The following is a 27,404-nucleotide window of genomic DNA, read 5'->3' on the forward strand; positions in this document are numbered from 1 at the left end:
CAGCCTTGGCTGTGCTCAGATGACCCATGTTTACCTAGCAACAACGGTGTTGACACAGCAGGAGAGAGTAAGCGTGACCAGCCAACAACGGCTCACCCATTCTGGAAGGGGGGGGGGGCTCAACCTTTTGTAGTAGCAGTACAAGCAGAACTGCAGGTATATCACCTACAGCAACAAACCAAGAGTATACATTGCAAATGGTGCACCATTTTGCCAGCAGACTAGGCATGTGTGTTCCTCCTGAAAAGCAGTGGTGTGTGTGCGTGTGTGTGTGTGTGTGTGTGGGGGGGGGGTGACGACACTTTACTGGAGTTGAAGACTGGCCCACTACTTAGTATCACACACTCATCTCTGTTGAGGAATGAATGAGCTAACAAGGCTCAACAATTTAGGAATGAATAGTTTGGAGTTCTCCTGCCCAGAATAGTGCAGCCAGTCCCCGTCCCCCCCCCAGAGGAATGAGTGGACAAAGTGGCTGAAGACAGCCTGAGGCATACGACCCAATTGAAAAAGATGGAATTTCCAGTAATAGAACAAAAAAAATTAGTAGTGCCCTTGCGAACCCCACTGGATAGTAGAGCCCTCTAAAAATATTCTTACTGGGAGCAAGGAAAGAGATGTATGGCCGCCAAACCAAAAAAGCTGATTTTGTCTCAGCATGATGATTACTGCCCTGTTACAAAGCACTTATCACTGGTAGAAACCAACATGAGCTCAGACCAGGGAAGCTTAAATGAAGCAGACTCCTTGAGTCAAATTATGGACAAACTTAAAAAAAAAATTATGAGAAACTGGACATTTACATGGCCCAAACAGAAAGGAGTTTTGAGGAAAACCTGAGAAAGCACTGAGGTCTTTACCACCAAAAGTACAGTTGTGTACACTTACCATAAATTTAAATGTTCGAGTGTATTCACTGTTGCAGTCATCACACCTGGGTTATCTGCCGGCAGGTAGCCCTCAGTCAGCCCGAATAACAGTCTTGGGATTTCTGCGTCGGATGCTGTCGCCTCTTCCATTATGTCAGGGGTATAAAACATGCAGCTGACGCCATTACCTCAGTTTTTCTTGCCCCAGATGTCAGAAGCCCCCAAAATAGGAAGCAATTATATGGTGTGGAACACCTCCAGTAAAAAGTAAATACCACAGCCATAAGATATGGCCAAAAAGAGGATAGGTAGAAAGCATCGAAGAGTCAGGGGGCTGGAGGGAGGGTAACCAGGACTGCAACAGTGAATACACTCTAACATCTACATTTATGGTAAGCGTACACAACTGTACTATGTTCTTCGTGTTTCACTGTTGCAGTCATCACACTTGATTACGAAAGCTGAGGAAGGGTGGAGGCAGTCAAGTAATAGTAGGGCTGGCTAGCAGGCCTTGTAAGACTGCTGTGGCAAATCCAGCTCTGGATTTAGAAAAGGCAGGTAAGTGGTAATGCTTGGTGAAGGTGTGTACAGACTTCCAGGATGTCCCTGGTAGGGACTTCCCTGAGAAATGCTGTAGAGGCTGTGGTAGCCCTTAGTGGAATGAGTTCTGATCCCCTATGGGGTAGGTTTTCCATGGTGTTTGTAGCAGAAATGGATGAAGTCTGCTATCCATTTGGAAATGGTTTGTTTTGAAATGGCCTTGTCCTCTCTGCCCCTGTAGCAAAGCTGACTAGCAGCTGGTCAGATTTTCTGAAAGTCTTAGTCCTGTCAAGGTAGAACCTGAGTGGTCTGTGCACGTCCAATGAGTGCAGGATCCTTTCCCCTTTATGCTTAGGATTAGGGAAAAAGGTTGGTAAATGGATGGATTGGTTTAGAGCCACACTGGATACCACCTTAGGCATAAAAGATGGGTTAGTCCTGAGGGAAACCCTGTCAGCATGGAAATAATGAAGAGCTCCACAGCCATTAGAGCCTGTAACTCAGACACTCTTTTTGCTGAAGTGATGGCTAGAAGTAAAGCTGTTTTCCACAAGAGGAATTTTAACTGTGCTGTAGCAGCAGGCTCAAAAGGGGGAAGCATGAGCTTTGATAGTACAAAGTTAAGGTCCCAGACAGGGGTAGGAGCTCTCCTTGGGGGTCTTAAATTGTTAGCTCCTCTCAGGAACTGTTTGACCAGAGGGTGAGAAGAGAGAGGCGGCTCAGTATCATAATGAATTGAGATGGCCGAGAATGAATCTTAATAGAAGAGGACAACAGGCCTTTGTGGAGCAGCTCTGTTAGGTAATCTAGGATTTGAGGTAAGGTGGGCACGGCTGTGTCCCTTTCCTTTAGACTGGTTCCAAGAACAGTATCTTTTCCATTTTTCTGAGTAGGATTTCCTAGTACTAGGCCTTCTGGCCTCAAGGATGACGTCCAGCACCCATTTGCCGAGAGGTTGCTGGTGGTGTATTCAGGGAATAAGCCAGGCTGCAAGGTTCAGGGTTTGCAGCTGAGGATGCAAAATCTGTCCCTCCTGCTGGGACAGCAGGGAGGGAGTCTGAAGTAGGTGCCAGGGTGGCACTGCTGCCAGACTGCACAGAAGTGGGTAACAGTGCTGGAGGGGCCAGTCCGGTGCAATAAGGATTGTCCTTAGTTTGTCCTGTTTAATATCGAGTAGTACTTTTGAGAAAAGGGGCAGAGGGGGAAAGGCATAAATTGAGAGGTTTCCCATGTAAAAGGATAGGGCATCCACTTTCCATGCTTGGCTGTGGGGATTTCTGGTGCAAAATATGCTCAATTTATGGTTTTGAGGGGAGGCAAAGAGATCCACCTCTGATGTCCCCCACCTGTGGGTTAGAAGTTTGAATGAGTTGGGTTCCAGTTTCCACTTGTGTGGGTCCAGAAGATTTCTGCTTAAGTCGTCTGCCAGTGAATTTTGTTTGCCTGGCAGGAACTGAGCTTGCAGGTGCACTTGGTTGCTCAAGGCTGTGTTAGAGGGGGCCATGGCTAACCTGCAGAGTGGGTAGGAATGAGTTCCCCCCTGCTTGTTTATGTACCACATAACTGTCTTTATCAAGAGTTGACCTGGAAGGATAAGGTAACTGAAGGCTGTCAGAGCATTCTGTACAGCTAACATTACTTTTTGATAGATATGTAGGTGAATTTGTCCTGGGCTCCATTTGCTTTGAATGCATTTGCCAGCCATGTGAGCCCCCCATGCATAGTATGATGCATCTGTTGTCAGGGTTTGGGCAGCGAGGGGTAGAGTGAAAGGGAGTCACTTGTTGTGGCTGCAAGCCTCTGCCCACCAAAGGAACTCTGCCCTTAGACAAGGAATGATAGGAATAACTGTTTCCAGGTCCTGAGAATGTTGGCACCAGAGACGTTTTAAGTTCCACTGGAGTTTCCTCATACATAGTCTTGCATATGGAATTAGTAGAATGCATGAGGCCATGAAACCTAGGGCTTGCAGTATTTTTCTTGCAGACAGCTGGGTTCTGGTGGCCATTATTTTGAAGTAGCTTGTCAAATAAACCTGCTTTTCTGGAGTAAGGAATGCCATTTGGGAAGTTGTGTTCAAGCTTGCTCCCAGGAATACAATGTTTTGGCTGGGCACCAGATGTGATTTCTTTTCAAAGATGGTGTACCCCAGAGACGTTAGAAGTCTCTTACAAATGCCAGGTGCTGAAGTAGCAATTCCTGACTGTCCACCTGAATCAGGCAATCGTCCAAGTATGGATAAATTTGAATATTTCTCTGCCTGCAGTATGCAATGGCTTGAGCCAGGCACTTTGTGAATACCCTGGGCGCAGGAAAGTGCAGAGAACTGATAGTGCATAGAGCCTGCCCTGAAATTTAGATATTTCCTGTAAGATTCCCTTATGGGGATGTGCAGATAAGCCTCTTTTAGGTCTAGGGTGACTAGCCAGGAGTCTTTTGCTAGCATAGGAAGCAGCTGTTGTAGTGTAAAGCATTTTACATGTTGGGACCACCAGGAAGGTGTTGAGAAAGGAAAGGTCTAGAATAGGGCACCAACAGCAGTCTTTTCTGGGCACCAGGAACAGTCTGGAGTAGAAACCTTGTCCTCTCTGCTCTATTGGAACAGGTTGAATAGCCCTGATACTAATAGAAAGTACTTGCTTTTGAGCCTCTCTCCACTGGTTTGGAGGAAGGTCTGGCAACCACCCTGGGATTGGCAGAGAGTGGAAGTAGAATCTGTATGGCTGGGATACAATGTTTTTTAAGACCCATCGGTTCTGGGTAATGGACATCCAGTTTTTTGCATGCAGGGCAAGTTTTCCTCCTAGGGGTGCAAGTACTTGGGCATGGCTGGGAAGGATGACAGACAAGTCAGTGTTAACTTTTTCCATAAGGGAGTGGCTTACCATGCCGTGTTTTTGAGGGGGAGCACTCCATTGTTTAGATCTCTGCGTACCCAGAGACTGTAGCCTTGGTGGTCTGTTGCCCCTGGGTTTGGGCTGAGACCTGGTAGGGACTGGAAAGGACCAGTTTATAGAAGGACAATGTCTACTGAATCTAGGTGGCTGTACCTGTAAGAAATCTTTAACAGTTTGCATAGATTTAGCTTTTTCCTCCATCTTTTTAAGAACCTCTTCTGCTTTTGTGCCAAACAAACATTCCTGGTTTAATGGAGCATCTAGTAATTTTGCTTTAACATGGTCTGGCAAGATTTGTTCCTTTAGCCAAGCCTGCCTTCTCAGTACAGACCCAGTGACAGGCATCAAAACCACACTGCAAAGTATGTTTACTGACTTGGTTTGCAGAATGCATCAACTCTTGTAAATCTTTATTTCCTGCAAAATCTGGAAGCAACAACATTTTTGGTTTAATTAGTTCCATAATATGCTACTGGTACTTCGTGTGAAACTGGCAATTTAAAGCCCTGATGGCAAGAGTTGCAGAGGTATATACCTTCTTACCCCATCTGTCTAAAGCCCTCAAATCCCTGTCCGAAGCGGTAGGACTTTTGGCTGAATTAGCCTTAATACCTTTAAATCCCTGGGAAATGGTCTTTGGATCGACAGTGGGATTCTTAGAGAGAAATTTGTGAGAGTCAGGTACCCATTGGTACCTATTGGGCTTTCTAGGAGCTGGTGGTGAAGTATCAGGAGTATGAATCATCATCTACAATATCCAGGACAGGGGGTATAGCTAGAGGCCTGTGCTGAGGCAAGTCTAAAAATTCTCTGAGTCTCTTTTTGGACTGTGGGTACTGCTGGCATTCCCAGCGGAAATGCTCTCTTAAGGTATGCAAGGTTTCACCAAAAGAAAAGTCCTTTGGAGGGAAGGCAGAGGGAATGGAATCCTCTGCATCTGAATCCTCATAGGTAGAGAAGGGTATGTCCTGGTAATCAGAGGGATCACAGTCATTGGACTCGTGGTCTGTTGAATCAGAAGGGAAATCAATTCTTTGCATTTTAGAGGGGGAAGGCTGGCTTCCCCTAATTAGAGTTATGTCTTCAGTCATTCTAAGCATTTGTTTCTGTGGCATGGGAGCTTAAGCATGCGCTTTGGTAGTCAGTTTTCTAGGCGTAGTGCGAACTCTGGGCCTGAGAAACTCGGTCATTTTAGTCTGAAATTAAGTAGTCAGTTTAATATGAACATTTGAAGGTCGGAATATACCCTCAGAAGCCGGCATTTGCACAGTGGCTCCGGACCCATCCAAGGTAGAGACATCCGCAGGTTCCATATCGAAGCAGCATCTCGTGACATATCAACTCCGAATGGGTCTCAGCAGAGGCCTGCAAACCTGTAGAAGCGGGTATCATGTGGCTGCAAAGGCACCTCACTGAGTACTTGTGGACTGACTACTAGCTTAACTGAAGCGTCGTCAGCAGTTTTGGACCTATGCAGTCTGTCTGTCTTTATCCTTGTTTTTTCGGAAGATCGGTAGTCAGATGGCTTACCGAAGCCATTTCAGAATACAGAGAATGAGAACGAAAGAATTTAGCAACAAAGATAGCCTGATGACAAATAGTTTGGGCGTTAAGGCACAAAACCGACAGCGAGGAACGTCGTGGTCTTGGCCTAAACAGGTGACACAGTAAGAATGAAAATCTCTGTGAGGTATTTGCTTTCCACAGGCAAGACAATTGTTACTTTTTCTGACATTGGTTAGAGCAAGAAAAAATAATCCCCAACGGGGTACTTAGCTTTAGAAGACTTCAGGTTTGAAACTCGAAAAATAAGAAGTTATGTACCTACCATAACGTTCCATGTTAGTTGTCTTCTCTCGCCTTCTTTCTTGCTTGATGGGTTCGGAGCCGATCCTCGGCTCTCCGTGCCTGCTTTTAGCTCGAGAACTCCTTTTACCAGCTCGAGGCAGCCCCATATCCCATGATGCAAGGCAGTAAGTACCCAGATCTCGTTTGTTGACAAAGGGCAATAACACCAAGCATAAAATACTTCCCAAAGGAAGAAGAAACTTACAGATGGAAAAGGACCAGGTCTGAATGGTCTTTAGCATAAAAGTTTCTTATACAAGGTCTGTCCAGGCCAGGGGAAGGAGGGAGGTGAAAAGAAAGAAGGCGGAGAGAACAACTAACATGGAGCGCTATGTGGGTAACACTAAACATTAATGTCTGTCATCAATCTCTTCATTCTTGCTTGATGGGACCTTAGCACCTCTATCCTGGGTGGCTCAATGGAACAAACTCTTGAGGACTGTAGAGCCAAAACTGGCTCTGTCGCTGGAGGCCAAGTGCAATTTGTAATGGGAAACAAAGTGTGAGGTGGCCCAAGGCAGTCTAGCTTGAAAGGCTGTAGAAGTAGCTAAACTCCTAGTTGAATGTGCTTTTTTGAGCACAGCTGTTTTCCCCTGATCGTATAAATTTCAGTGATGACCATCTGGACAAAGTCACTTTAGAAACAGGAAGGCCTTTTTATTATCCGCAGGAAACAAAAAGTTGATCAGATTTTCTAAATTTTTTGTTCTGTCCAAATAATATCTAAGCTGACGGTGGACGTCCAAGATAATGTATCTTTTGTTCAGCTCTATCTGAATAGTTAGGAAAAATACAGGAGATCAATGGATTGATTCAGATTGTTTTTCCTTAGGTAAAAAGGATGGATTAGTTCTCAAAGATACTCTGTCTTTGTGAAAAATCAAATAGGGGGTCGAACGAAGAGCATGAAGTTCAGACACCCTCCTGGCAGATGTAATAGCCACTAGGAATAACGTTTTCCAAGAAAGATATTTTAGGAACAAGAAACAGCTGGCTCGAAGGGGAAGAATCAAGGATGTCAGCACTAAATTTAGATCCCACTGAGGAGGAGGATTCCTGATTGGAGGCTTTAGTAGGAAAATTCCTTTCAAAAGGCCCTGCAGAGCCTATGGGACATAATATTATGATCTGCTATCCCGACATGAAAATTAGAAATAGCAGCCAACTGAACTCTGACTGTGGAAGAAGAGGAGCCTGCATGAAAAATCTCTGCTAAGAAGTCCAGAACTGCCTGAACAGGGCAGTAAAAGGATCAATATTTTGGGCCTTAGCCCAATAAGAGAAACGTTTCCATTTGCTTGTGTAAATCCTCCTGGTAGAGGATTTTAGTGAAGCTACTATGATATCTCTAACTGGGTTAGAGATCAAAGGAAGCCTGGCTAAGGAAGGAAGTGGAGCAACCATGCTGTGAGGTTGAGAGAAGGGATTGACCGGTGCAGCTGGCCGGATTGGTGAATCAGTAGATCTGGCACTGGGTCCAGATGAAAGGTGATGATGGAGGAACGGAACCAAACTTGTCGAGGCCAGTAAGGGCAATGAGAATCAATTTGGCTCTCAAAGCGGTAGCTTTCTGGATCACCTGAGGATCAGAGGAAATGGAGGAAGGCATAAAGAAGTCCCTGGGGCCAATCCTGGGTCAGAGCGTCTCTGGGGAATGGCCTGATAGAGGAAGAGGCTGAAGAAGTCTGGACATTTGCTGTTTTGGGGAGTAGCAAAAGATCGCAACATGGACGACCCCATTCCAGAAAAATCTCTTCCGCTATGGATTGCTTGAGAGACCACTCGTGAGGCATGAGAATAGCTCTGCTCAATCTGTCCGCTATAATGTTGGTTTTCCCAGGGATATGCGTTGCTACCAGAAACCGATGAGAGGAGATCGCCCATTGCCAAAGTCTGGCTTCTCGACACAAGGGGTAGGACTTGGTTCCGCCCTGTTTGTTGATATACCAAACTACAGACATGTTGTCTGTGTGGACTGCAATTGTCCCTACGGAAGAAAGTCGTTGAGGGCTTGCAAAGCACTGCTCTCATCTCCAGGACATTTATGTGCAGATGGTACTCGAGCGGTTGCCACGTCCCATGAACCATCCTGCCCTGTCAATGACCCCCCCACCCGATCTGGCAGGCATCCGTGGTGACAGTGGCTATCGGGCGTACAAAGCACCTGCCTTGGTGAACCTGAGACGATGTGATCCACCAAGCAAGATGTTCTTTGCATGTTTGTGTCACCAGAATCTGGTGACGCATTGGGAGTTGCTGGTATGACCACTGTGTGAACAGCATCCACTGAAGGAGCGCATGTAGAATCGAGCCAGGGAAGAAGAGTAATGGCCGCAGCCATGAGACCTAATACCTTTAGAACCATTCTGGCCTGTACTTTCTTGCTGGCCAGAATGATCCTGACATGAGTCTGAATGTCTGAAACTCTTTGTTCTGTAAGGGTAGCTGACATCCGAACAGTGTTTAAGTTTGCCTATGAAGGTAATAGACTGGCAGGGCGATAAGGATGACTTTTCAAGTTGACTGAGATGCCCAAATGAGAACAAAGGTCTATTGTGTAATCCCTGGCTTGTATAAGCTGATGCCTGGTGGTGGCTGACAGGAGCCAGTCGTCGAGATCGGAAACACCTGGAATCCTTGACGTCTCAGGTGAGCCGTGACCACTGCCATGCATTTGGTGAACACTCTGGGGCTGTAGTGAGACCAAAGGGCAGGGCTCTGAACTGGAAATGACTGGACCCTAGCCGCGGAGAAACCTCCTGGAGCGTCTGTGAATTTTGATGTGATAGTACGCATCCTGAAGATCTATTGAGCACATCCAGTTGTCCTTCTGTAAGAAGGGCAGAATTGACTGAAGAGTGACCATTCGAATCTTGTCTTCCTGACAGACTTGTTGAGTCTGCTGAGATCCAATATTGGTCTCCAGTCTCCCGTTTGGGGACCAAAAGAACCTTGAGTAGATTCGGCTCTGAATGGTCTATTGTAACTGGCTGAATGGCTCTTTTTGCAGTAGTTTTGCGATTTCTAACTCTGCAATGTCCCTTAGACCGGTGGTACATCTGGAAGGGAACTTGAGGGAAGGGACTTTCCTCGAAAGGAATTATGTAACCCTTGGATATGATCGACTGTACCCATCTGTCTTGAGTGAGGGAATGCCAGGCTTCTGGGTACAGTGATAATCTTCCCGACTGCCTCCAAGGAGGGACAGCCGGGCAACACCTCAGGGATGCTGAAAGGGCTTATCAGAGAGGCTCCCTGTTTCCCTGGTTCTTGGACCCTCTGCCTCTAGGCGTCTGTTGTTGTTACCCCTCTGCCTCTAGGGGACCACGTGAATCAGGTGACTCCTTGGGATTCATCTTCCCACCCTTCTGTCCTTTGGGATAAGGCCTAGAAGGGGTGGAAAACGGACTCCAACAGCAGAAAGAGTCTTGCCGTCCTGCTCACACCTGGTCAAGGTCTCCTTCACCTGAGGGCCAAACAAAGCTGACCCATCAAAGGGAGAATTTGTGAAGGACGCCTTAAAGGATCCATAAAATCACATAGCCGCATCCAGGCTTGGCGTCTAAGAGCCACACCTGTGCCTTCTACTTCCCATCCGCAGCATAAGATATTAGCATGGAGGAGTTAGCAATGGAATTGAGGGTTCCTAGCTCAATCTTTTCTTGAGCCCCTGCAGCTGTAGGATCCTGAACTACTTCTCCCAGCTCCTTCAGGATATCTCTGGAGTCTGGTGAAGTGACAAAGATAATTCAGCTTACGAGCAAGCAAAGGTCGCTGAGGAAAACATCCGCTGTCAGTACTATCCATGGTCCTAGAGTCCTTATTAGGAGGATGGGAAGGATCTGCAAGTTCCTTTTGGTGGCAGCCACCACCATGGCATCAGCGGGGACACCCTTGGTTAGGAATTGTTTGTCACTAGGGGCAGTGATAAATTTAGAAGGCCTCCTAGGGACTGGCTCTACAGAGTCAGGAGCTGTCCACGCCTTTGTGCAATAACCTGCATAAGGGGGTCGGAGACACCCAGGAGGTGGAGGGCCGAGATCCAAACTAGGTATACTGACTCATCCTCAGAGGGATTGTTGGTGGGCCAGTTTCCTCTGTTTGAGAAGTTCTAGGATGTCTGAAAAGGAGACATCCTCAGAGGGGATCTAGGGGATCCCTCTGACTCATCAAAGTCAGTATCCAGTGACAGACTCGGGAGTCTACATGCTTCCTCTTACAAGTCCTCTTCCTAGGAGGATCTCCAAACATCAGGAGAATCCTTCCCAATGGGGAAACCTGAGGCGGAGGATCTCTGGGTCCTGTAGCAAGAGAAGTGGCAGAGATGTCAACAGGTACCATAGAGGGAGGAGCTACGGGAACAGACTGCTGACTGATACCAGTGGCCAGTACACTCTTCATCACCTCGAATGCTCCCTCCCAGGCAGGTCCGAGAGAACCCGCTCCAAGAGCTAGGAACTCCAGGAACCACCGAAAGGAAGTCTCGAGGCAGATGTCGGAGCCGAGCTCACCAAGGCCGAGGCTCCACAAGGGTCGATGCCACTCACCCCTCGGAGGAGACCATGGAAGCCCGACCACGAATCCCTCTAAGGAAGAGGAGATAAGAGTAGGGGCTGAAGGAACAGAAGGGGTATCCGTCCTCCAGCCGTAGCAGTAACCATGCCCGAAGACTCCAACTCCAAGCTCTGGGGTAGAGTTGAAGGAGGAACTGTAACGGGTGTGGACCAACAGTCGTCTGCTGAGACGGACTGTGTAGCATTTGGGCCAGTACCTGTGACTTGAGTAATCTACTGACCACTCTCTAGGTCATGATCTGACAACCTGGATGACCTTGAAGATCGGCTCCGATGGCTCCGTTCCGATAGAAGCGAAATCCGGGCCGAGTCGGCTCCTCAGAGGAAGGAGACCTCGACCTCTTCCTGGAATGGGCCATCGTGGTCAAAACAGATTCGCACCGATAGCCATCGGCGCCCGGCTTTAGGATCCAGAATCGGCTCCAGCGGGCGATCTCGACTCAATACGAAGCGGAGCAGCCTGGGCCTTGGCAGTTTTGATTTTTGTGGAGCCGACTTGGCGGAGAGCCCTCCGGCTTAGAGACCCTGAGAATCAACTTGTTACGCTCTCCTGCAGGACTCTCTGGCTGAAGGGTGACAAATAGCACAGGAGTCCTGCAGGTGAAGAGGGCCCAAACAATGCAGGCAGAGCCTAGTGTGACCGTCTGTCAGAGACATCTTCTGACAGCACGAGTCACACTTCTTAAAACCTGAAACCCTCTCCTTAGACATGGTGCCTAAACACAACACACACAGACACACCAGTCAAAATTAAATTAAACTAAATACCAAGAGGTATTTTATAAAACACCAACACACACCCTAACAGGGGGATGGGATAGGAAAATTGACTAACAAAAATTAAGAGACAGGGATTTCTGTCAGAAAAAGGGTAGAAATAAATTTAAACTATCAAAAATTAGTTTTAAACTAAAAGGGCTTGAAATATCACAAATGTGAACTACTTACCAGGAGCTGGTAAAGAGAAGACCTCCCAAGCGACGTAAGCGAGATCTGGGAACTTACTGCCTTGCATCATGGGATATGGGGCTGCCTCGAGCTGGTAAAAGGAGTTCTCGAGCTAAAGCAAACCCATCAAGCAAGAATGAAGGCGAGATTGACAACTTAACATCAAAAATTTCAGGTAACGGCCAACCGGCCCTTGCAAACTGCTTCTACTTTGGGCTCCGCTGATGACCTGACGTCATGGAAGAGGCAAAAGCATCCGACACAGAAATCCCAAGACTCTGGTATTCAGGCCGACTGAGGGCTACCCGCAGGCAGATAACCCAAGTGTAATGACTGCAACAGTGGAACACAAAGAACATTCACTCATACTCAGTGATGGGGCTTCAGAAAAAGCAAAAGCAAGCAGGTGATTATTATTGACAAACAGGAATAGCTGGAGTTAACAGAGCATACAGCTCAATGGAGAGGAGGAAAAATATGGATCATTGGGATTCTTCTGAATACTGAAACCAAAGATAGAGTTATTTTCATTTAGAAGTTATTAGCCGAATGGTCAGAACTACCTCCAATGGAGGTTAAAATAGAAAGGGTGCATACACTGTTCGCACGAGGCAATATGATTAATACCTGGACACCATCAATTTACAGTGAGGTTGTAAACATGAGCTAAAGGAACAGCTGCTGTCAGCTCTTTGGAAGCTAGTTCAGAGGAGATTACTTGGATAACAGAATAAGGGCCATTACAAGCCTAGCCAATATAACCCAATTTTAACCAATATATAACACTTAGAGGCAAGCGGATGGCATGGATTTGTGTCTGTGCATCGAGTAAAGTACAGTTGTGTACACTTACCATAAATGCAGATGTTTGAGTGTATTCACTGTTGCAGTCATTACATTTGGGTAATCTGCTTGCAGGTTTCCCTCAGTCGGCCTGATTAACAAAGTCTTGGGTCGGTTGCTGTCCCTTCTTCCATGATGTCAGGGGTATAAAACATGCAGCCGATGCCATTACATCAGTTTTTCTTGCCCCAGATGTCAGGTGCCCCCCCAATGGGAAGCAATTAAAAACAAAAAGGTATACCTCCAACCAAAAAGCAAATGCACCAAAAAGGCTTTTAAGCACAGTAAAGGAAAGTAGAGGTATAGCCAAAAGAAGTTGGGGGGCAGGAGGGAGGGTAACCAGGACTGCAACAGTGAATACACTGGAACATCTACATTTATGTTAAGTGTACACAACTGTACTGTGTTCTTCGTGTTTCACTGTTGCAGTCATTACACATTTGGGTAGCTATGGTTGGGAAGAGGAGGTTAAATAGCATTAGGGCCAACTATAAGGCCCTGCAAAGACTGTAGTGGCAAAGCCAGCTCTGGATTTAGACAAAAATTGACAAACGATAATGCTTGGTAAAACTAAGTACATAACTCCAGGTAGCAGCTTCTAGGATGTCCCTGGTAAGAACGCCTCTAAGAAAGGCTGTAGAAGTAGATGCAGCCCTTGTGGAGTCAGAGGTTTTCCATGGTGCTTATAGCAGAAATTAATGCAATGGCTTATCCATTTAGAAATGGTTTGTTTTGAAATAGCCTTCCCCTCTGCCCCTGCAGCAAATGCTACCAGCAGTTCAGACTTTCTTTGAGGTTTAGTCCTGTCCAAGTAGAATCTAAGTTGTCTGTGCACATCCAAGGAATGCAGTATCCATTCCCCTTTGTTCTGTGGATTAGGAAAGAAGGTTGGCAAATTAATGGACTGATTAAGAGCCACACTGGATACCACCTTGGGCATGAAAGATGGATTGGTTCTGAGTGACACCCTGTCTGCATGAAAGATGATGAAAGGCTCCACTGCCATAAGGGCCTGTAATTCAGATACCCTTCTAGCTGAAGTGATTGCTAAAAGGAAAAATTGTTTTCCAAGAAAGAAATTTTAAGTCTGCAGTAGCAGCTGGCTCGAAAGGAGGTACAGTGAGTTTCTCCAACATAAAGTAAAGGTCCCAGGCTGGTGTTGGAGCTCTCCTGGGTGGTCTCAAAGTTTTGGCCCCTCTGAGGAACTGCTTGAGCAGTGTATGAGAGAAGAGGGGAGGTTCTGTGTTATAATGAGCTGAAATGGCTGAGGCGTGGATTTTAATGGAAGAAAACGACAGACCCTTGTGAAGCATCTCAGTTAAGTATTGTAAAATCTGAGGTAAATTGGGCTTTGCTGTACTCATCCCTTGAGACTGGTTTCAGGCACAGAATCTTTTCCATTTTTCAGCATAAGATTTTCTAGTACTAGGCCTTCTTGCCTCTAAGATGACATCCATCACAGGTTTGCTGAGGGATGATAAGGGAAAGTTTAAGTAATTAGCCAGGCTGCAAAGTTCAGTGTTGGAAGCTAAGGGTGCAGAATCTGGTTCTCCTGCTGAGACAGCAGGGAAGGAAGTCTGAGGCAGATGCCATGGAGATAACGGTGACACACTGCACAGGAGGGGGTACCAGTGTTGGCGCGGCCAGTCTGGAGCAATCAAAATCATCCTTGGTTTGTCCTGTTTGATTTTTAGTGGAACTTTGGATAGCAGAGGCAGCGGGGGGGAGGCATGGACTGATAGGTTTTTCCAGCTGAAGGACAGAGCATCCACTTTCCAGGCTTGTTTGTGGGGAGTCCTTGTGCAAAATTTGAATTTGTAGTTCTGGGGGGTGGCAAACAGGTCTACATCTGGGCTCCCCCATTCACTTGTCAACATGCTGAAAATCCTTGGTTCCAGTTTCCACTCATGTGGGTCCATGAGGTTTCTGCTTAGTCCGTCTGCCAGTGTATTTAATTTTCCTGGCAGGAATTGAGCTTGTAGATGCACTTGGTAGCTCAAGGCTGTGTTCCACAATGCCATGGCTAGTCCGCAGAGGGGGTAAGAATGTGTACCCCCCCGCTTGTTTATGTACCACATAACCGTGGTGTTGTCCGTCTTTACCATTAAGTTGTCCTGGAATAATGTAGTCTTTGAAGGCTGTCAGAGCATTCTGTACAGCTAACATTTCTTTTTGATTGATATGCAGGTGCATTTGACTTGGGTTCCATTTGCCCTGAAGGCACTTCCCTGCCAGGTGAGCCCCCATGCATAGTCTGATGCATCTGTTGTTAGGGTTTGGGTGGCAGGGGGTGGTGTGAAAGGTAGTCCCTTGTTTTGGTTGCAGGCCTTTGCCCACCAATGGAAGTCTAGGCGTAGGCAAGGTATTATAGGAATCATTGTTTCTAGGCTGTGAGAATGTTGACTCCATAGGCTTTTTAGATATCACTGTAGTTTCCTCATACATAGTCTTGCATATGGAACTAGAAGAATGCAGGAGGCCATGAACCCCAAGGCTTGCAGTATTTGCCTTGCGGATAGCAGGGTTTTTGTGGCCACTTGTTTGAAGTAGGTTGTCAAATGAAATTGCTTTTCTGGCGCAAGGTAAGCCATCTAGGAAGTTGTATTCAAGCTTGCTCTCAGGAATGTAATTTGTTGACAGGGTACCAGTTGTGATTTCTTTTCGTTTATGGTGTACCCCAGACAAGATAGAACCTTTTTTACAAAGGCCAGATGATTTAAAAGTATGTCCTGCCTGAATTAGACAATCGTCCAGGTATGGGTATATTTGAATATTTCTTTGCCTGCAAAATGCAATGAATGGAGCTAGGCACTTTATGAATACCCTGGGCACAGTAGATAAGCCAAAGGGCAGTTGCAGAGAACTGATAGTGCGTGTAGCCTGCTTTGAAGCGTAGGTATCTTCTGCAAGATTCCCCGATTGGGATGTGCAGGTATGCTTCTTTGAAAACCATGTTGCCAACCAGGCATCTTTGCCTATCATGGGAAGCAACAGGTAAAGGGTTAGCATCTTGAATTTTGGAATCACCAAGAAGGTGTTTTAAGATAGACAGGTCCAGGACAGGTTGCCATGAGTTGTCTTTTCTGGGTACCAGGAAAAGTCTCAAGTAGAAACCTTGCCCCTTTTCCTCTTCTGGTACAGTCTGAGCAGCCTTTAATCTTGAGAGTACTTGCTTTTGAGCCTCTGCCCACTGTTTTGTGGGTAGATCTGGCCAAACATTTGGGGTTGGTAGCATGTGGAAGTGAAATCTGTACCTTGGGAAACTAGGTTTAAAACCCATATGTCCTGGGTAATGAGTTCCCAGTTTTTTGCTTGCAGAGCAATCTTTCCCCCTAAAGGAGCAGTCAGTTGAGAAGTGCTTGGAAGTTTTAAAGTTAAGTCATTGAGACAGCTTACCATAGGGGGAGTCTTACTACTCCCTGATTTGGAAGTGGGTGCCCACCACTGCTTAGTCCTGTGCGTACCCCGGGACTGAAGCCTGGGTGTTCTTCTGGTTCCGGGTTTGAACTGAAAAGGCCTGGAAGAGGCAGGAAAGGACCAATTTTTTGAGGGCCAATGCCTACTAAATCTGGGAGGCTGCACTTGTAAGAAATCTTTAACAGTTTGCATAGATTTAGCTTTTTCCTCCATCTTAAGAAAAACTTCTGCTTTGTTGCCAAACAGGCAGTCCTGATTTAAGGGAGCATCCAGCAGTTTAGTTTTAACATGATCTGGCAAAGATTGCTCCTTAAGCCAAGCATGCAAGTACAGACCCGGTGACAGCAGCCCTGCAAGATGCCTCTAGTGAATCAAAACCACACTGCAAAGTATGTTTTAAAACCTGTTCAGCAGAATGCATTAAATCCTGTAAATCCTTATTTTCAGCACAATCAGGCAACATCATTTTCTGTTTAAGCAATCCAATAATATGCTGCTGATACTTTAACATATGAAACTGACAATTTAAGGCCCTGATGGCCAAGGTTGAGAGGTGTATACCTTCTTACCACATCTATCCAGGGCCCTGGAATCTCTATCAGAGGGGGTAGGGTTTTTGGCAGTAGTAGCCTTAATGCCCTTGGGTCCCTGTGAAATGGTCTCAGGGTCCGCAGTAGGATTTTTAAAAAGGAACTTATGAGAATCAGGAACCCTGTAATATCCATCAGATTTTCTGAGAGCAGGAGGTAGAGAGTCAGGGGTCAAACTAGATTCCAAAAAGGCATCGTCAACTATGTCCAGCACAGGAGGAATAGCTGAAGGCCTGTATTGGGGCAGGAGTAAGAAATCTCTTTTTAGAATCAGAGTAGACCTGGCTTTCCCAGTGAAAATGCTCCCCAAGAGTACGCAAAGTTTCACCAAAAGAAAAATCCTCTGGGGGTGAAGCAGAGGGAACAGTCTCCTCTGCATCAGAATCCTCATAGGTAGATAAGGGTAAATCCTGGTCCATCAGGGGAGATAGAAATTTCAGAATCCTGGTCAGAAGTATCATAAGCAAATTCAGTCCTAGATCTCAGGTTGGCTTCCCCTGATTAAAGTAATAAAGGTCTTCAGCCATTCTTATTTGTTTTTTAGGCATAGAGGCCTGACCATGCGGTCTGGGCGTCTGTTTCCTAGGCATGGTTCGAGTTTTAGGCTTGGAAGATGGCGTCTGTTTAATATGCAAGTCAGTAGGCCTGAATACACCTTCAGAAGCCGGTGCCTGCACAGTGGCTCCAGACCCATCCAAGGTAGACATCCGCAGGTTCCACAGTTGAAGCATTTCGCGGCATACCGGACAACTCAGAATGGGTCTCAGTAGAGGCCTGAAAATCTGAAGTAGCAGGTATCAGGGGCTGCGAAAGCGCCTCACTGAGTACCGGTGAACTGTTGACTAGCTTAGGAGAAGCATCGTCGGCAGCTTTGGACCTAGGCGGCCTGTCTCTGTCTTTATCTTTGCATTTTTTCGGAATGTCAATAGTCGGGTGGCTTACCGAAGACATATCTTGATAACTGAACAGAGCATCAAAATATTTAGAAGCGAAAATGTACTGACGAATAGTTCGTGATTTAAATAAGGCACAAACCTGACAGTGAGGTACGTCGTCGTCAGGGCCTAGGCAAGGAATACAGTACGAATGAAAATCTTTGAGGCATTTGCTTTCCACAAGAAATACAATTATTGACTTACTGACATCAGTTTAGAGCAAGAAAAAGTTTCCCCAATGGGGTACTTGGCTTTAGTTGAAGACTTCGGTTCTGAAACTCGAAGGCGAAAATTTCAGGAGTTGGCCGACTGGCACTTGCAAACTGCTTCTGCTTCGGGCACCGCACGGCAAGAAAGCCTGATGTAATGGTGTCGGCTGCATGCTTTATACCCCTGACTACCTGACGTCATGGAAGATGAGACAGCAACAGACGCAGGACCCAAGACTTTGATAATCAGGCCAACTGAGGGCTACTGCAAGCAGATAAAGTACAGTTGTGTACACTTACTATAAATGTAGATGTTCGAGTGCATTCACTGCTGCAGTCATTACATCTGGGTAATCCTGCTGGCAGGTTGCCTTCAGCTGGCCTGAATTCCAAAGTCTTGGGTCCTGCGTCGGCTGCTGTCGCCCCTTCCCTGATGTCAGGTTGTCAGGGGTATAAAAGAAGTAGCTGATGCCATTCTCTTCAGTTTTTCTTGCCTCAGATGACAGGTGACCCCAAAAAGGGTAGCCAAACTTTATATAAATACACCAATATAAATTTTACCTCCATCTATAAGCAAATACACCACATAGGTAGAATAAATCAGAGAAGGAAAGATAAGATCCAAAAGAAAAAAGGGGGAAGGCGGGTGGGTAACCTGGACTGCAACAGTGAATACACTAACATCTACATTTATGGTAAGTGTACACAACTGTACTATGTGCTTCGTATTTCACTGTTGCAGTCATTACATTTGGGTAGAGTCCCAAAGCTATGGTTGGGGGGGCTGGAACTAGACAGCAGTAGGAGTGGCTATGAGGCCCTGCAGAACTGAAGTGGCAAAGACTGCCCAGGATTTAGAGTAGAGTGGCAGATGGTAATGCTTTGTAAAGGTGTGCACTGAACTCAAAGTAGCCGCCTCTAAACTGTCTCTGGTTGGTACTCCCCTGAGAAAGGCTGCTGAAGTGGCTGCAGCTCTGGTGGAATGAGGCCTAATTCCCTTAGGCACTGGCTTGCCATGGTGTAAGTAGCAGAAACGAATGCAGTGTCCTAACCACTTAGAAATAATCTGCTTAGAGATAGGCTTTCCTTGTGATCCTGCAGCATATGCCACTAGTAATTGCTCCGTCTTCCTGAAAGCTTTCGTTCTGTCCAAGCAGAATCCAAGCTGTCTGTGTATGTCCAAAGAATGAAGAATTCTTTCCCCTTTGTTCTGTGGATTTGGGTAAAAGGTAGGCAGATGGATGGCTTGGTTAAGCACCACACTGGACACTGCTTTAGGCATAAATGTTGGGTTTGTCCTCAGGGAGACCCTGTCTGGATGAAAAATGATGAAAGGTTCCACAGCCATGAGCACCTGTAGCTCTGAAACTCGTCTTGCAGAAGTAATTGCTACGAGCAGCGCTGTTTTCCAAGATAAAAACTTAATATCAGCAGTAGCCACTGGCTCAAAGGAGGTAGGGTGAGTTTTTCCAAGACATAGTTGTGGTCCCATGAAGGTATTGATAGTCTCCTTGGGGGCCTTAAATTTTTGGCTCCTCTGAGGTACTGCCATAATAAAGGATGAGAAAAAAGTGGTGGCTCTGTATTGTAATGCGCCGAAATGGCAGAGGCATGAATTTTGATTGATGAAAAAGATTGGCCTTTGTCCAGCATCTCAGTTAAGTATTGCAAAATCTGAAGAATATTTGGTATCGCTGTATCAGTTCCTTGTGCCTGGTTCCAGGCACAGAATCTCTTCCATTTTCCAGCATAAGACTTTCTAGTACTAGGCCTTCTGGCTTCCAGAATGACATCCATCACAGCTTTTCTGAGCGGTATTTTTTGTATGACTACATTATCCGCCATGCTGCCAAGTTTAATGTCCTGAGTTGGCTGTGCATGATCTGATTGTTTTACTGGGACAGTAGTCGAGGTATTTGAGGTAAGGTCTAAGCAGGGTATAGAGATAAGTTCCTTAGTATTGGATACCAGTACTGGCATGGCCAGTCTGGGGCAATCGGTATCATCCTTGGCTTCTCCTCTCTGACCTTTAGGAGCACCTTAGGGAGGAGAGGCAGTGGAGGAAAGGCATATACTGATAGTTTTTTTCCAACTGAAGGCTAGGGCGTCCAGTTTCCATGCTTGTCTGTGATAAGTCCTTGTGCAGAATATTTTTAGTTGGTAATTGAGAGGGGAGGCAAACAGATCTATGTCCGGGCATCCCCATTTCCTTGTTATCATGCTGAAGACTTGTGGATCCAGCTTCCACTCGTGGGGATTTATGAGGTTTCTGCTTAGTCTGCCAGAGTATTTTCCCTTCCTGGCAGGAACTGTGCCTGCAGATGTACTTGGTAAGTCAAAACTGTGTCCCACAAGGTCATAGCTAGTCTGCAAAGGGGGTAAGAATGTGTGCCCCCCTGCTTGTTTTTGTACCACATGACCGTGGTGTTGTCCGTCTTTACCATTAGCTGTCCTGGAATAATGCAGTCTTTGAAGGCTGTCACAGCATTCTGAACAGCTAACATCTCTTTTTGATTGGTATGTAGATGCATTTGGTTTGAGGACCATGTGCCCTGAATGCAACTTCCAGCCATGTGGGCTCCCCAGGCATGGTCTGATGCATCCGTTGTTAGTGTCTGCCTAGCTGGAGGTAATGTGAATGGCTGTCCCTTGTTCTGGTGACAAGCCTTTTCCCACCATCAAAACTCCTGTTGCATGCAGGGAATGAGAGTAATGACGGTTTCCAAGCTGTGGCAATGTTGAGTCCAAACACCTTTTAGGTACCATTGAAGTTTCCTCATATGCAGTCTTGCATATGGAATTAGTAGGATGCAGGATGCCATGAAGCCAAAAGCCTGCAGAATTTGTCTTGCAGATAAGTAGGTCTTTGTTGCCAACATTTTGAAATAGGTAGTCAGTTGCCTTTGTCTGGCGTGAGATAGGCAATCCGGGCAGTTGTATTCAAGCTTGCACCCAGGAATGTAATCTCTTGTGAGGGTACGAGTTTTGATTTCTTTTTGCTGACTGTGTACCCTAGGCATGTTAGAAGTCTTCACGAACGCCAGATGTTGAAGGAGAATGTCCTTGTTCTCTGCTTGAATGAGACGGTCATCCAAGTAAGGATATATTTGTATTCCTCTTTGTCTGCAGAATGCAATTACTGGTGCCAGGCACTTTGCAAAGACCCTGGGCGCAGTAGATAAGCCAAAGGGCAGTGCAGAGAATTGGTAATGCATTGAACCGGTCTTGAATCTTTGGTATCTTTTGCATGGTTGCCCGATTGGAACATGCAGGTATGCCTCTTTTAGGTCTAAAGTCACTAGCCAAGCATTCTTGCCCAGCATGGGCAGAAGCTGCTGCAAAGTCAACATTTTAAATTTTGGAATAGCCAGGAAAGTGTTCAGAATAGATAGGTCCAGTATCGGCCTCCAGGCATCGTCCTTTCTGGGTACCAAGAACAGTTGAGTAAAAACCTTGTCCCTGCTCTTGCTCTGGTACTTGTTGAATGGTCCCCAAGTCCATGAGGGATGAAACTTGTTTTTGTGCCTCTGCCCATTGATTTTTTGGCAGGTCTGGCCAGCCGTTTGCCTTTGGCAGAGTATGGAAATGGAACTTGTAGCCTTGTGACACTATGTTTAGAACCCACTTGTCCTGGGTTATGACGTGCCAATTTTCCCCCTAAGAGTGCTGCCAGAAGTTAAGTGCTTGTTGCAGGCAGGGGGGACTCATTGAGACCGTTTTCTGTATGTTTGTGATCTATCTTCTCCAGCTTTGAAGGTAGAAGCACCCCATTGCTTGGGCCAGTAAGAACCCTGCACCTGGTTCTGCCCCTTTGAGGTCTATCAGACACAGGAAAGGACCAATTTTTTGTAGGCCAGTGTCTACTAAACCTAGGTGGCTGTACTTGTAAGAAATCTTTGACAGTTTGCATAGATTTAGCTTTGTCCTCCATTTTCTTTAACACCTCTTCTGCCTTAACACCAAAGTATCATGCTGTAAAGGTGCATCTAGTAATTTAACTTTAACATGGTCAGGCAGATTTTGTTCTTTTAACCAAGCATGCCTCCTAATTACAGAACTCGTAGCTGCGGCCCTGCAGGAGGCCTCCAAAGAATCAAAACCACATTGCAAGGTATGTTTTCATAGGTTGATACTAGGCTATCTGCCCTAGGGCATTTATAAGCCTAGCCAGAGTGTGTTTGGCTTTTGCCACCATTTTAGATCAGTTGACTGTGCCTCTGTATAGTAGGTCACAGAAGATAGCCCTTTTAAGGTTAGTTTACTGTGCCTCTGTCTAGTAGGGACACAGAAGCGATCCCAGGGGTAAACCTACGATCTCCCATCCACTCATCAAGATTTCTCTTGAAGAGGGTCATTGAGGGGCTCTGCCTAACATGGATTGGGATTTTGTTCCAGTGTGAGGGGAGCCTCTGGGATATGAATCTGTCCCTCCAGCATGTCCTATTTATTTCTGTGCTGAGGTTTAAGTCCCTGGAGCATGTAGCTCTAAGGGATTTGGACTTCCTGAGGTGGAGCATGTCCATTAATTTTGGTTTGGACATGGCTTTATATGTCAGGCACAGATTGCCTCGGAGTAGGCGGTAAGCAACTGAGTAGAGCTGGAGTTTCTTTAGCCTAACTGCGAAGGGCATCTGTTTGAGTCCCTAGATCCTCTTGGTGAGGTACATTTGGGGTCTTTCCAGTTGCTGCAGGTGTCGGGTAAGGTACATCCCAAATGGGGCACTGTATTCAATTATGGGCCTGATGACTAGAGGGGCACAATGACCTCTCGATCTAGATGTGAACCCTTTCATGATAAGGTGGGCTATATAGACGGTCTTTCTAACCACTTTGGCAATGTAATTGTCAAAGGAGAGATTGCCATCTACTTGGGTCCCCAAATCCCCAATTATTTCTTCCGTACTTAATGGATTACTACCTATGTGGCAATTTGTGGGCACTTTGTTTTTCCCAAAGGGATGACTATGCACTTTTTGGCATTTAGCTTTAGGCCATGGCTCTGGCACCAGTTATCCATCTCTGTGAGATCCTTTTGAAGGATGCTTGTGTGTCAGTCGGCGAGTCGATTATGGCACCCAGTTTGCACTCATCTCCGAACTTGGTCAGCCATAGTCCTCCCGTGTTAGCCTGTAACTCAGAGAAATACATACCGAACAACAGAGGTCCCAGGACTGAGCCTTGTGGGATGCCACTTGTAAGTGGTTTAAAGTCTGACAAGGCACCTGCAATTCTGACCATGTGGTTCTATCCCTGAGCCAGTTTGCAACCCATCTTGTGACATAGGGGTTGATATTTAAGGTGGTGAGCATATTTATGATGCCCGAGTGGGGTATTGTGTCAAAGGCTTTTGAGAGGCCCAGGCAGGCTGTGTGGGCTACCTTCCCCTTCATCTATGGCTTTGGTGACTGTTTCAAAGAAGTCGACCAGGTTCAAGAAGCAAGATCTGCCCTTAAAGCCGAATTGAGTAGGATCCAGTGTTTGGAGGTTCCCAATATCTTTGTTTATGAGTTCCATGATGATACGCTCCATAGCTTTGCAGACCAGACTAGTCAGGCTTATAGGGCGATAGTTTCCGGGGTCCATTGTGGCACCACCTCTGTGGAGTGGGACCACTGTTGCTGTACTCCATTCCTTGGGTACATATCCTGTAGTAAGGCTGAGATTGAACAGTGACTTTATGTGAGGGTTCAGTTCTTCTTGGAGCTCATGTAAGACGCAGCCCGGGACACCGTCCAGTCCCATTGATGCTGTGTTTTTTGCTTCGGAGAGGGAAGCTCTCACTTGTGCATCTGTGATGTCAGGGAGGCTACACACTCTGCTGGGATAGACATTTGCTCTTTTGGGGGGGAAGGGGGGAGAAGTCTGCACTGAACCTGTCTGCCAGGATGTTGACAATGTCTGTGGGTTCAGTGTATTTTTTTGTCATTTTGCACTAACTCAGAGCATATCTGGGAGTTGCCACCCAGGTTCCTGACATAACTAAAGAAGGCCTTGTGATTATCTTTAGCGTCTTGTGCAGTTTTTTCTTTTGAAGCTGGCCTTAGATGATTTTATGAAGGATCGTAGTTTCTTGCTAGTACTGATCAGAGATGCCTTCCCTTTTTGGGATTTAGCTCCATCATGTAGTAGCTTCCTCCTTCTGTTGTATAGCTTATTTATGGCTGGGGTCCACCAGACAGGTCTCCTGCCTTTGGAGGAGTGAGTCTTGGTTTTATTTGGGATAGCACGATCCATGCATTCCTGTAGGTGTCCATAGAATGCGTTTGTAAAGGATTCTGCGGTTTGGGCCGTATTTTCCACTGGCCCGGGGGCATTGAAGGATTCCACCTCGGTTTTGAGAAGTGTGAAGTTTGCTTTTGAGAAGTTCTTCACCGTGGTTTCCTTGGCTGGGGTGGGGACGGATATGGATGCCCAGTGAGATTAATTTATGGTCAGATCTTACCAATGAGGGGTATACCTCTGGTATGGAACATGGAGTCCCCATGTTGGTGATGATCAGGTCCAATATGTTTTCCCCTCTTGTGGGAGTGGTGACCAGTTGTTCCATAGCATTTGAGTTTATAAATTCTAGGAACCATTGGGCGAGGGTGTTTGGGCTTGAGTAGTGCTCCCAGTCTATGTTTGGGCAGTTGAAGTCACCCAATATGATGGTGTTTGGAGAGACCTTCATATTCTCCAGTGCTCTCAAGAAAGCTGAGTGGGGTTCCTGAGTTTGGGAGGGTGGTCTGTAGCAGGCTACAAACTGAGAGGCAGTTTCGCCCACTGTTAGTTGCACACGGATGGTTTCAGATGCTTCGTGCAGTGCCACTAACCTGGAGGTGTAGGTATCTTTTATGAATATGGATACTCCCCCTCCTTTTGTGGTTCGGTCCGAGTTTTGGGGCCGAAAAGCATGGTATGAGGTATAACCTGGCAGTGCTGGGGTGCTCTCGGGAGCCTTGAACCAGGTTTCTGTTACTGCACAGATATCGATATTCTCCATACTGAGGAGAGCCTCGAGTGCGTACATCTTGAGGTTTAGACTTCTGGCGTTGAGCAGCATTACCCTTAGTTTCTTTTTCCTTATGTTGTCTATGGAGGTGGGTTTGTCTTTTGAGCTTTGCCTAAAAAAGGCACTATGGGGGTGGCAAGAGCCTTAGCCAATATTCGAAAGCCCAGGGGTGACAGGTGCAAGCCGTCCCTAGTGAAGCAGCGTGGCTTGTCGAGCATGTCATCCCAGGCTGACACACTGGATCCTCTTTGAATGACACCAATACTTTAGTCAATTGTTAAAATTGATCATTTTGTCTTTATATGTTGGGATCATTCTTGGTGAGGGTAAGATGATACTCAAGGTCAGGGTCATACCGGCCTGGGCTACATGATCAGAGAGCTCCTCTACGTCTCTTTTCATGTAGTCCAGGGAGGTACGTCTCAGGTCATTCACACCAGCATGGACAATGACGGAGTCATATTTGTACTTGCTTTGGAGTGACCTGAGTGCTTGCGTTATGTGGCGGATCCTGGCACCCGACAGGCAGCTTACAGTGACCTTCTCCTTGTTCAGCCTGGTGAGTAGGACGTCAGTGTGTCTGACAATAGAGTCATCTATTACAAGTGTATTAGGTGTGTTGTTTAGCCTTAAGGGATGTGACTGTGTGGCACATTGACTTTGTGAACTATGTGATACATGGGTATTGTTGTGGGATAGCGGTTGCTTGGATGTCTGCTTTGGAGGTCTTTCCAACTTGTTCTGCTGCATACAATAAATTCTGCATTTCCTTGTTTTCTGCACATTCAGAATTTAACAACATTTTCTGTTTAAGCAATCCCATGACATGTTGCTTATGCTTAAGCATATGAAATTGACAGTTTAAAGCCCTTACAGCCAAAGTTGCAGATGTGTAAACCTTTTCCCCCCATCTATCCAGTGCCCTTGAATCTCTGTCAGAGGGAGTTGGTTTTTTTTTTGCCATGGAAGCCTCAACTCCCTTTGGACCCTGTGAAATAGTTTCTGGGTCAGCAGCAGGGTTTTTAAAAAGAAATTTGTGTGAGTCAGGAACCCTGTAATATCAGTCAGGCTTAACAGGGGCTGGGGGTAAGGAGTCAGGGGTCAGGCTAGACTCCGAAAACACAATCTACAATGTCTAACACAGGTGGAATGGCTAGAGACCTGTGCTGTGGTAGTAAAAGAAAATCCCTGAGCCTCTCTTCAGATTCAGAAAATTCTTGGCTCTCCCAGTGGAAATGCTCCTTCATGGTATGTAAGGTTTCCCCAAAGGAATAGTCCTCCGGAGAAGATGCTGAAGGTATAGATTCTTCAGCATCAGAATCCTCATAGGGGAGAAGAGAACATCCCTGATCAGAAGAGGAATCAGAAGAAATAGAAACCTGATCTGAAGATTCATAGTCAGTGTCTTGACTAGGCCTCATCAGGAGGGGGATGGGAAACCCTGATCAAGGTAATCAAGTCTTCGGCCATCTTAAGCATCTGTCTTTTGGGCATAGAGGCCTGTCCACATGGCTCTGAGTTTGTTTCCTTGCTTTAGAAGGTGCTTTAGTCTGTCTTTGAAGCTGAGGTTGTTTTAATGTACAGATGTTTAGGTCTGAATACACCCTCAGAAGCCGGTACCTGCTCAGAGGCTCCAGACCCATCTGAGGGATTAGCGTCTGAGGCTCCAATACCTTGAGAATCCATCAGCATGGCCGACTCCACATGGGAGTCGGTAGCGGCCTGCGACTCTAAAGTAGTGGGCACCAGGGGCTGCAAAAGCACCTCACTGAGAACCGGTGAACCGGCGACTGGCTTAGGAGAAGCTTCGTCGGTTTTGGTCCTCGGTTGTTTTTCTCTATTCTTTTCTTTGCGATTTTTGTAAACTCCGGTAGTCGGATGGCTATCCGACATTTCAGGATAATTAAACTGGAGTTCAAAATAGTTTAAAGCAAAATCATACAGACGCTTAATGGTGCGTTAGTTAAATCTAGCACAAAACCGACAACTAGCAACATTGTGATCAGGGCCTAGGCAAGGAATACAGTAAGAATGAAAATCCTTACGAGGTATTTGCTTACCACAAGAAATACAATTAACTTTTTCTGACATCGGCCTGTGGCAAGAAAAAAGTTTCCCCAACGGGGTACTTAGCTTTATTGAAGACTTCGGATCTGAAACTCAAACACGAAAATCTCAGGAGTTGGCCGACTGGCACTTGCAAACTGCTTCTGCTTCGGGCACCGCGCAGCAAGAAAGACTGAAGAAAATGGCATTGGCTACTTCTTTTATACCCCTGACAACCTGACGTCAGGGAAGGGACGACAGCAGCCAACGCAGGACCCAAGACTTTGGAATGCAGGCCGGCTGAGGGCAACCTGCCAGCAGGATTACCCAAATGTAATGACTGCAACAGTGAAACACAAAAAACATCCCAAATGTGATGACTGCAACAGTTAAACACGAAGAACATCCCCAAGCTGTATCTGAGCCCAGAGAAACATCATCATCCTGGCCACCTCGGCTTCAGACAGGCAACGAGTGGACCGTACAAGGACCCCACCAACCTCAGCCTGGAATAGTGCAGAAGTGAGGCAGGGATAGGAGACTTGGCATGGGAACTCTCCGGCTCCAGGGAGAAATGGGGCGAACTGAGTCGAAAAGAACACTGAACCATCACGGCCCAAGACTTAGCAGGTGGTTCGGCAGAGGAAGCCCGGTCAGGAGACCGGTTCCTATGTTGCTCTCGTTCTTTATGGTTAGC

General features: G+C 46.4%; 1 protein-coding gene across 1 annotated transcript in view; it reads right to left on the reverse strand.

Annotated features, from left to right (window-relative positions):
* USP49 (ubiquitin specific peptidase 49) overlaps window positions 1-27,404 on the reverse strand; it is a 766,281-nt gene that overhangs the window by 590,153 nt on the left and 148,724 nt on the right. The gene's annotated exons all lie outside the window — the stretch shown is intronic.

Source organism: Protopterus annectens, chromosome 7.part0 (genome assembly GCF_019279795.1).
Source record: "Protopterus annectens isolate FY-2018-M chromosome 7.part0, PAN1.0, whole genome shotgun sequence".
Classification (NCBI taxonomy): domain Eukaryota; kingdom Metazoa; phylum Chordata; order Ceratodontiformes; family Protopteridae; genus Protopterus; species Protopterus annectens.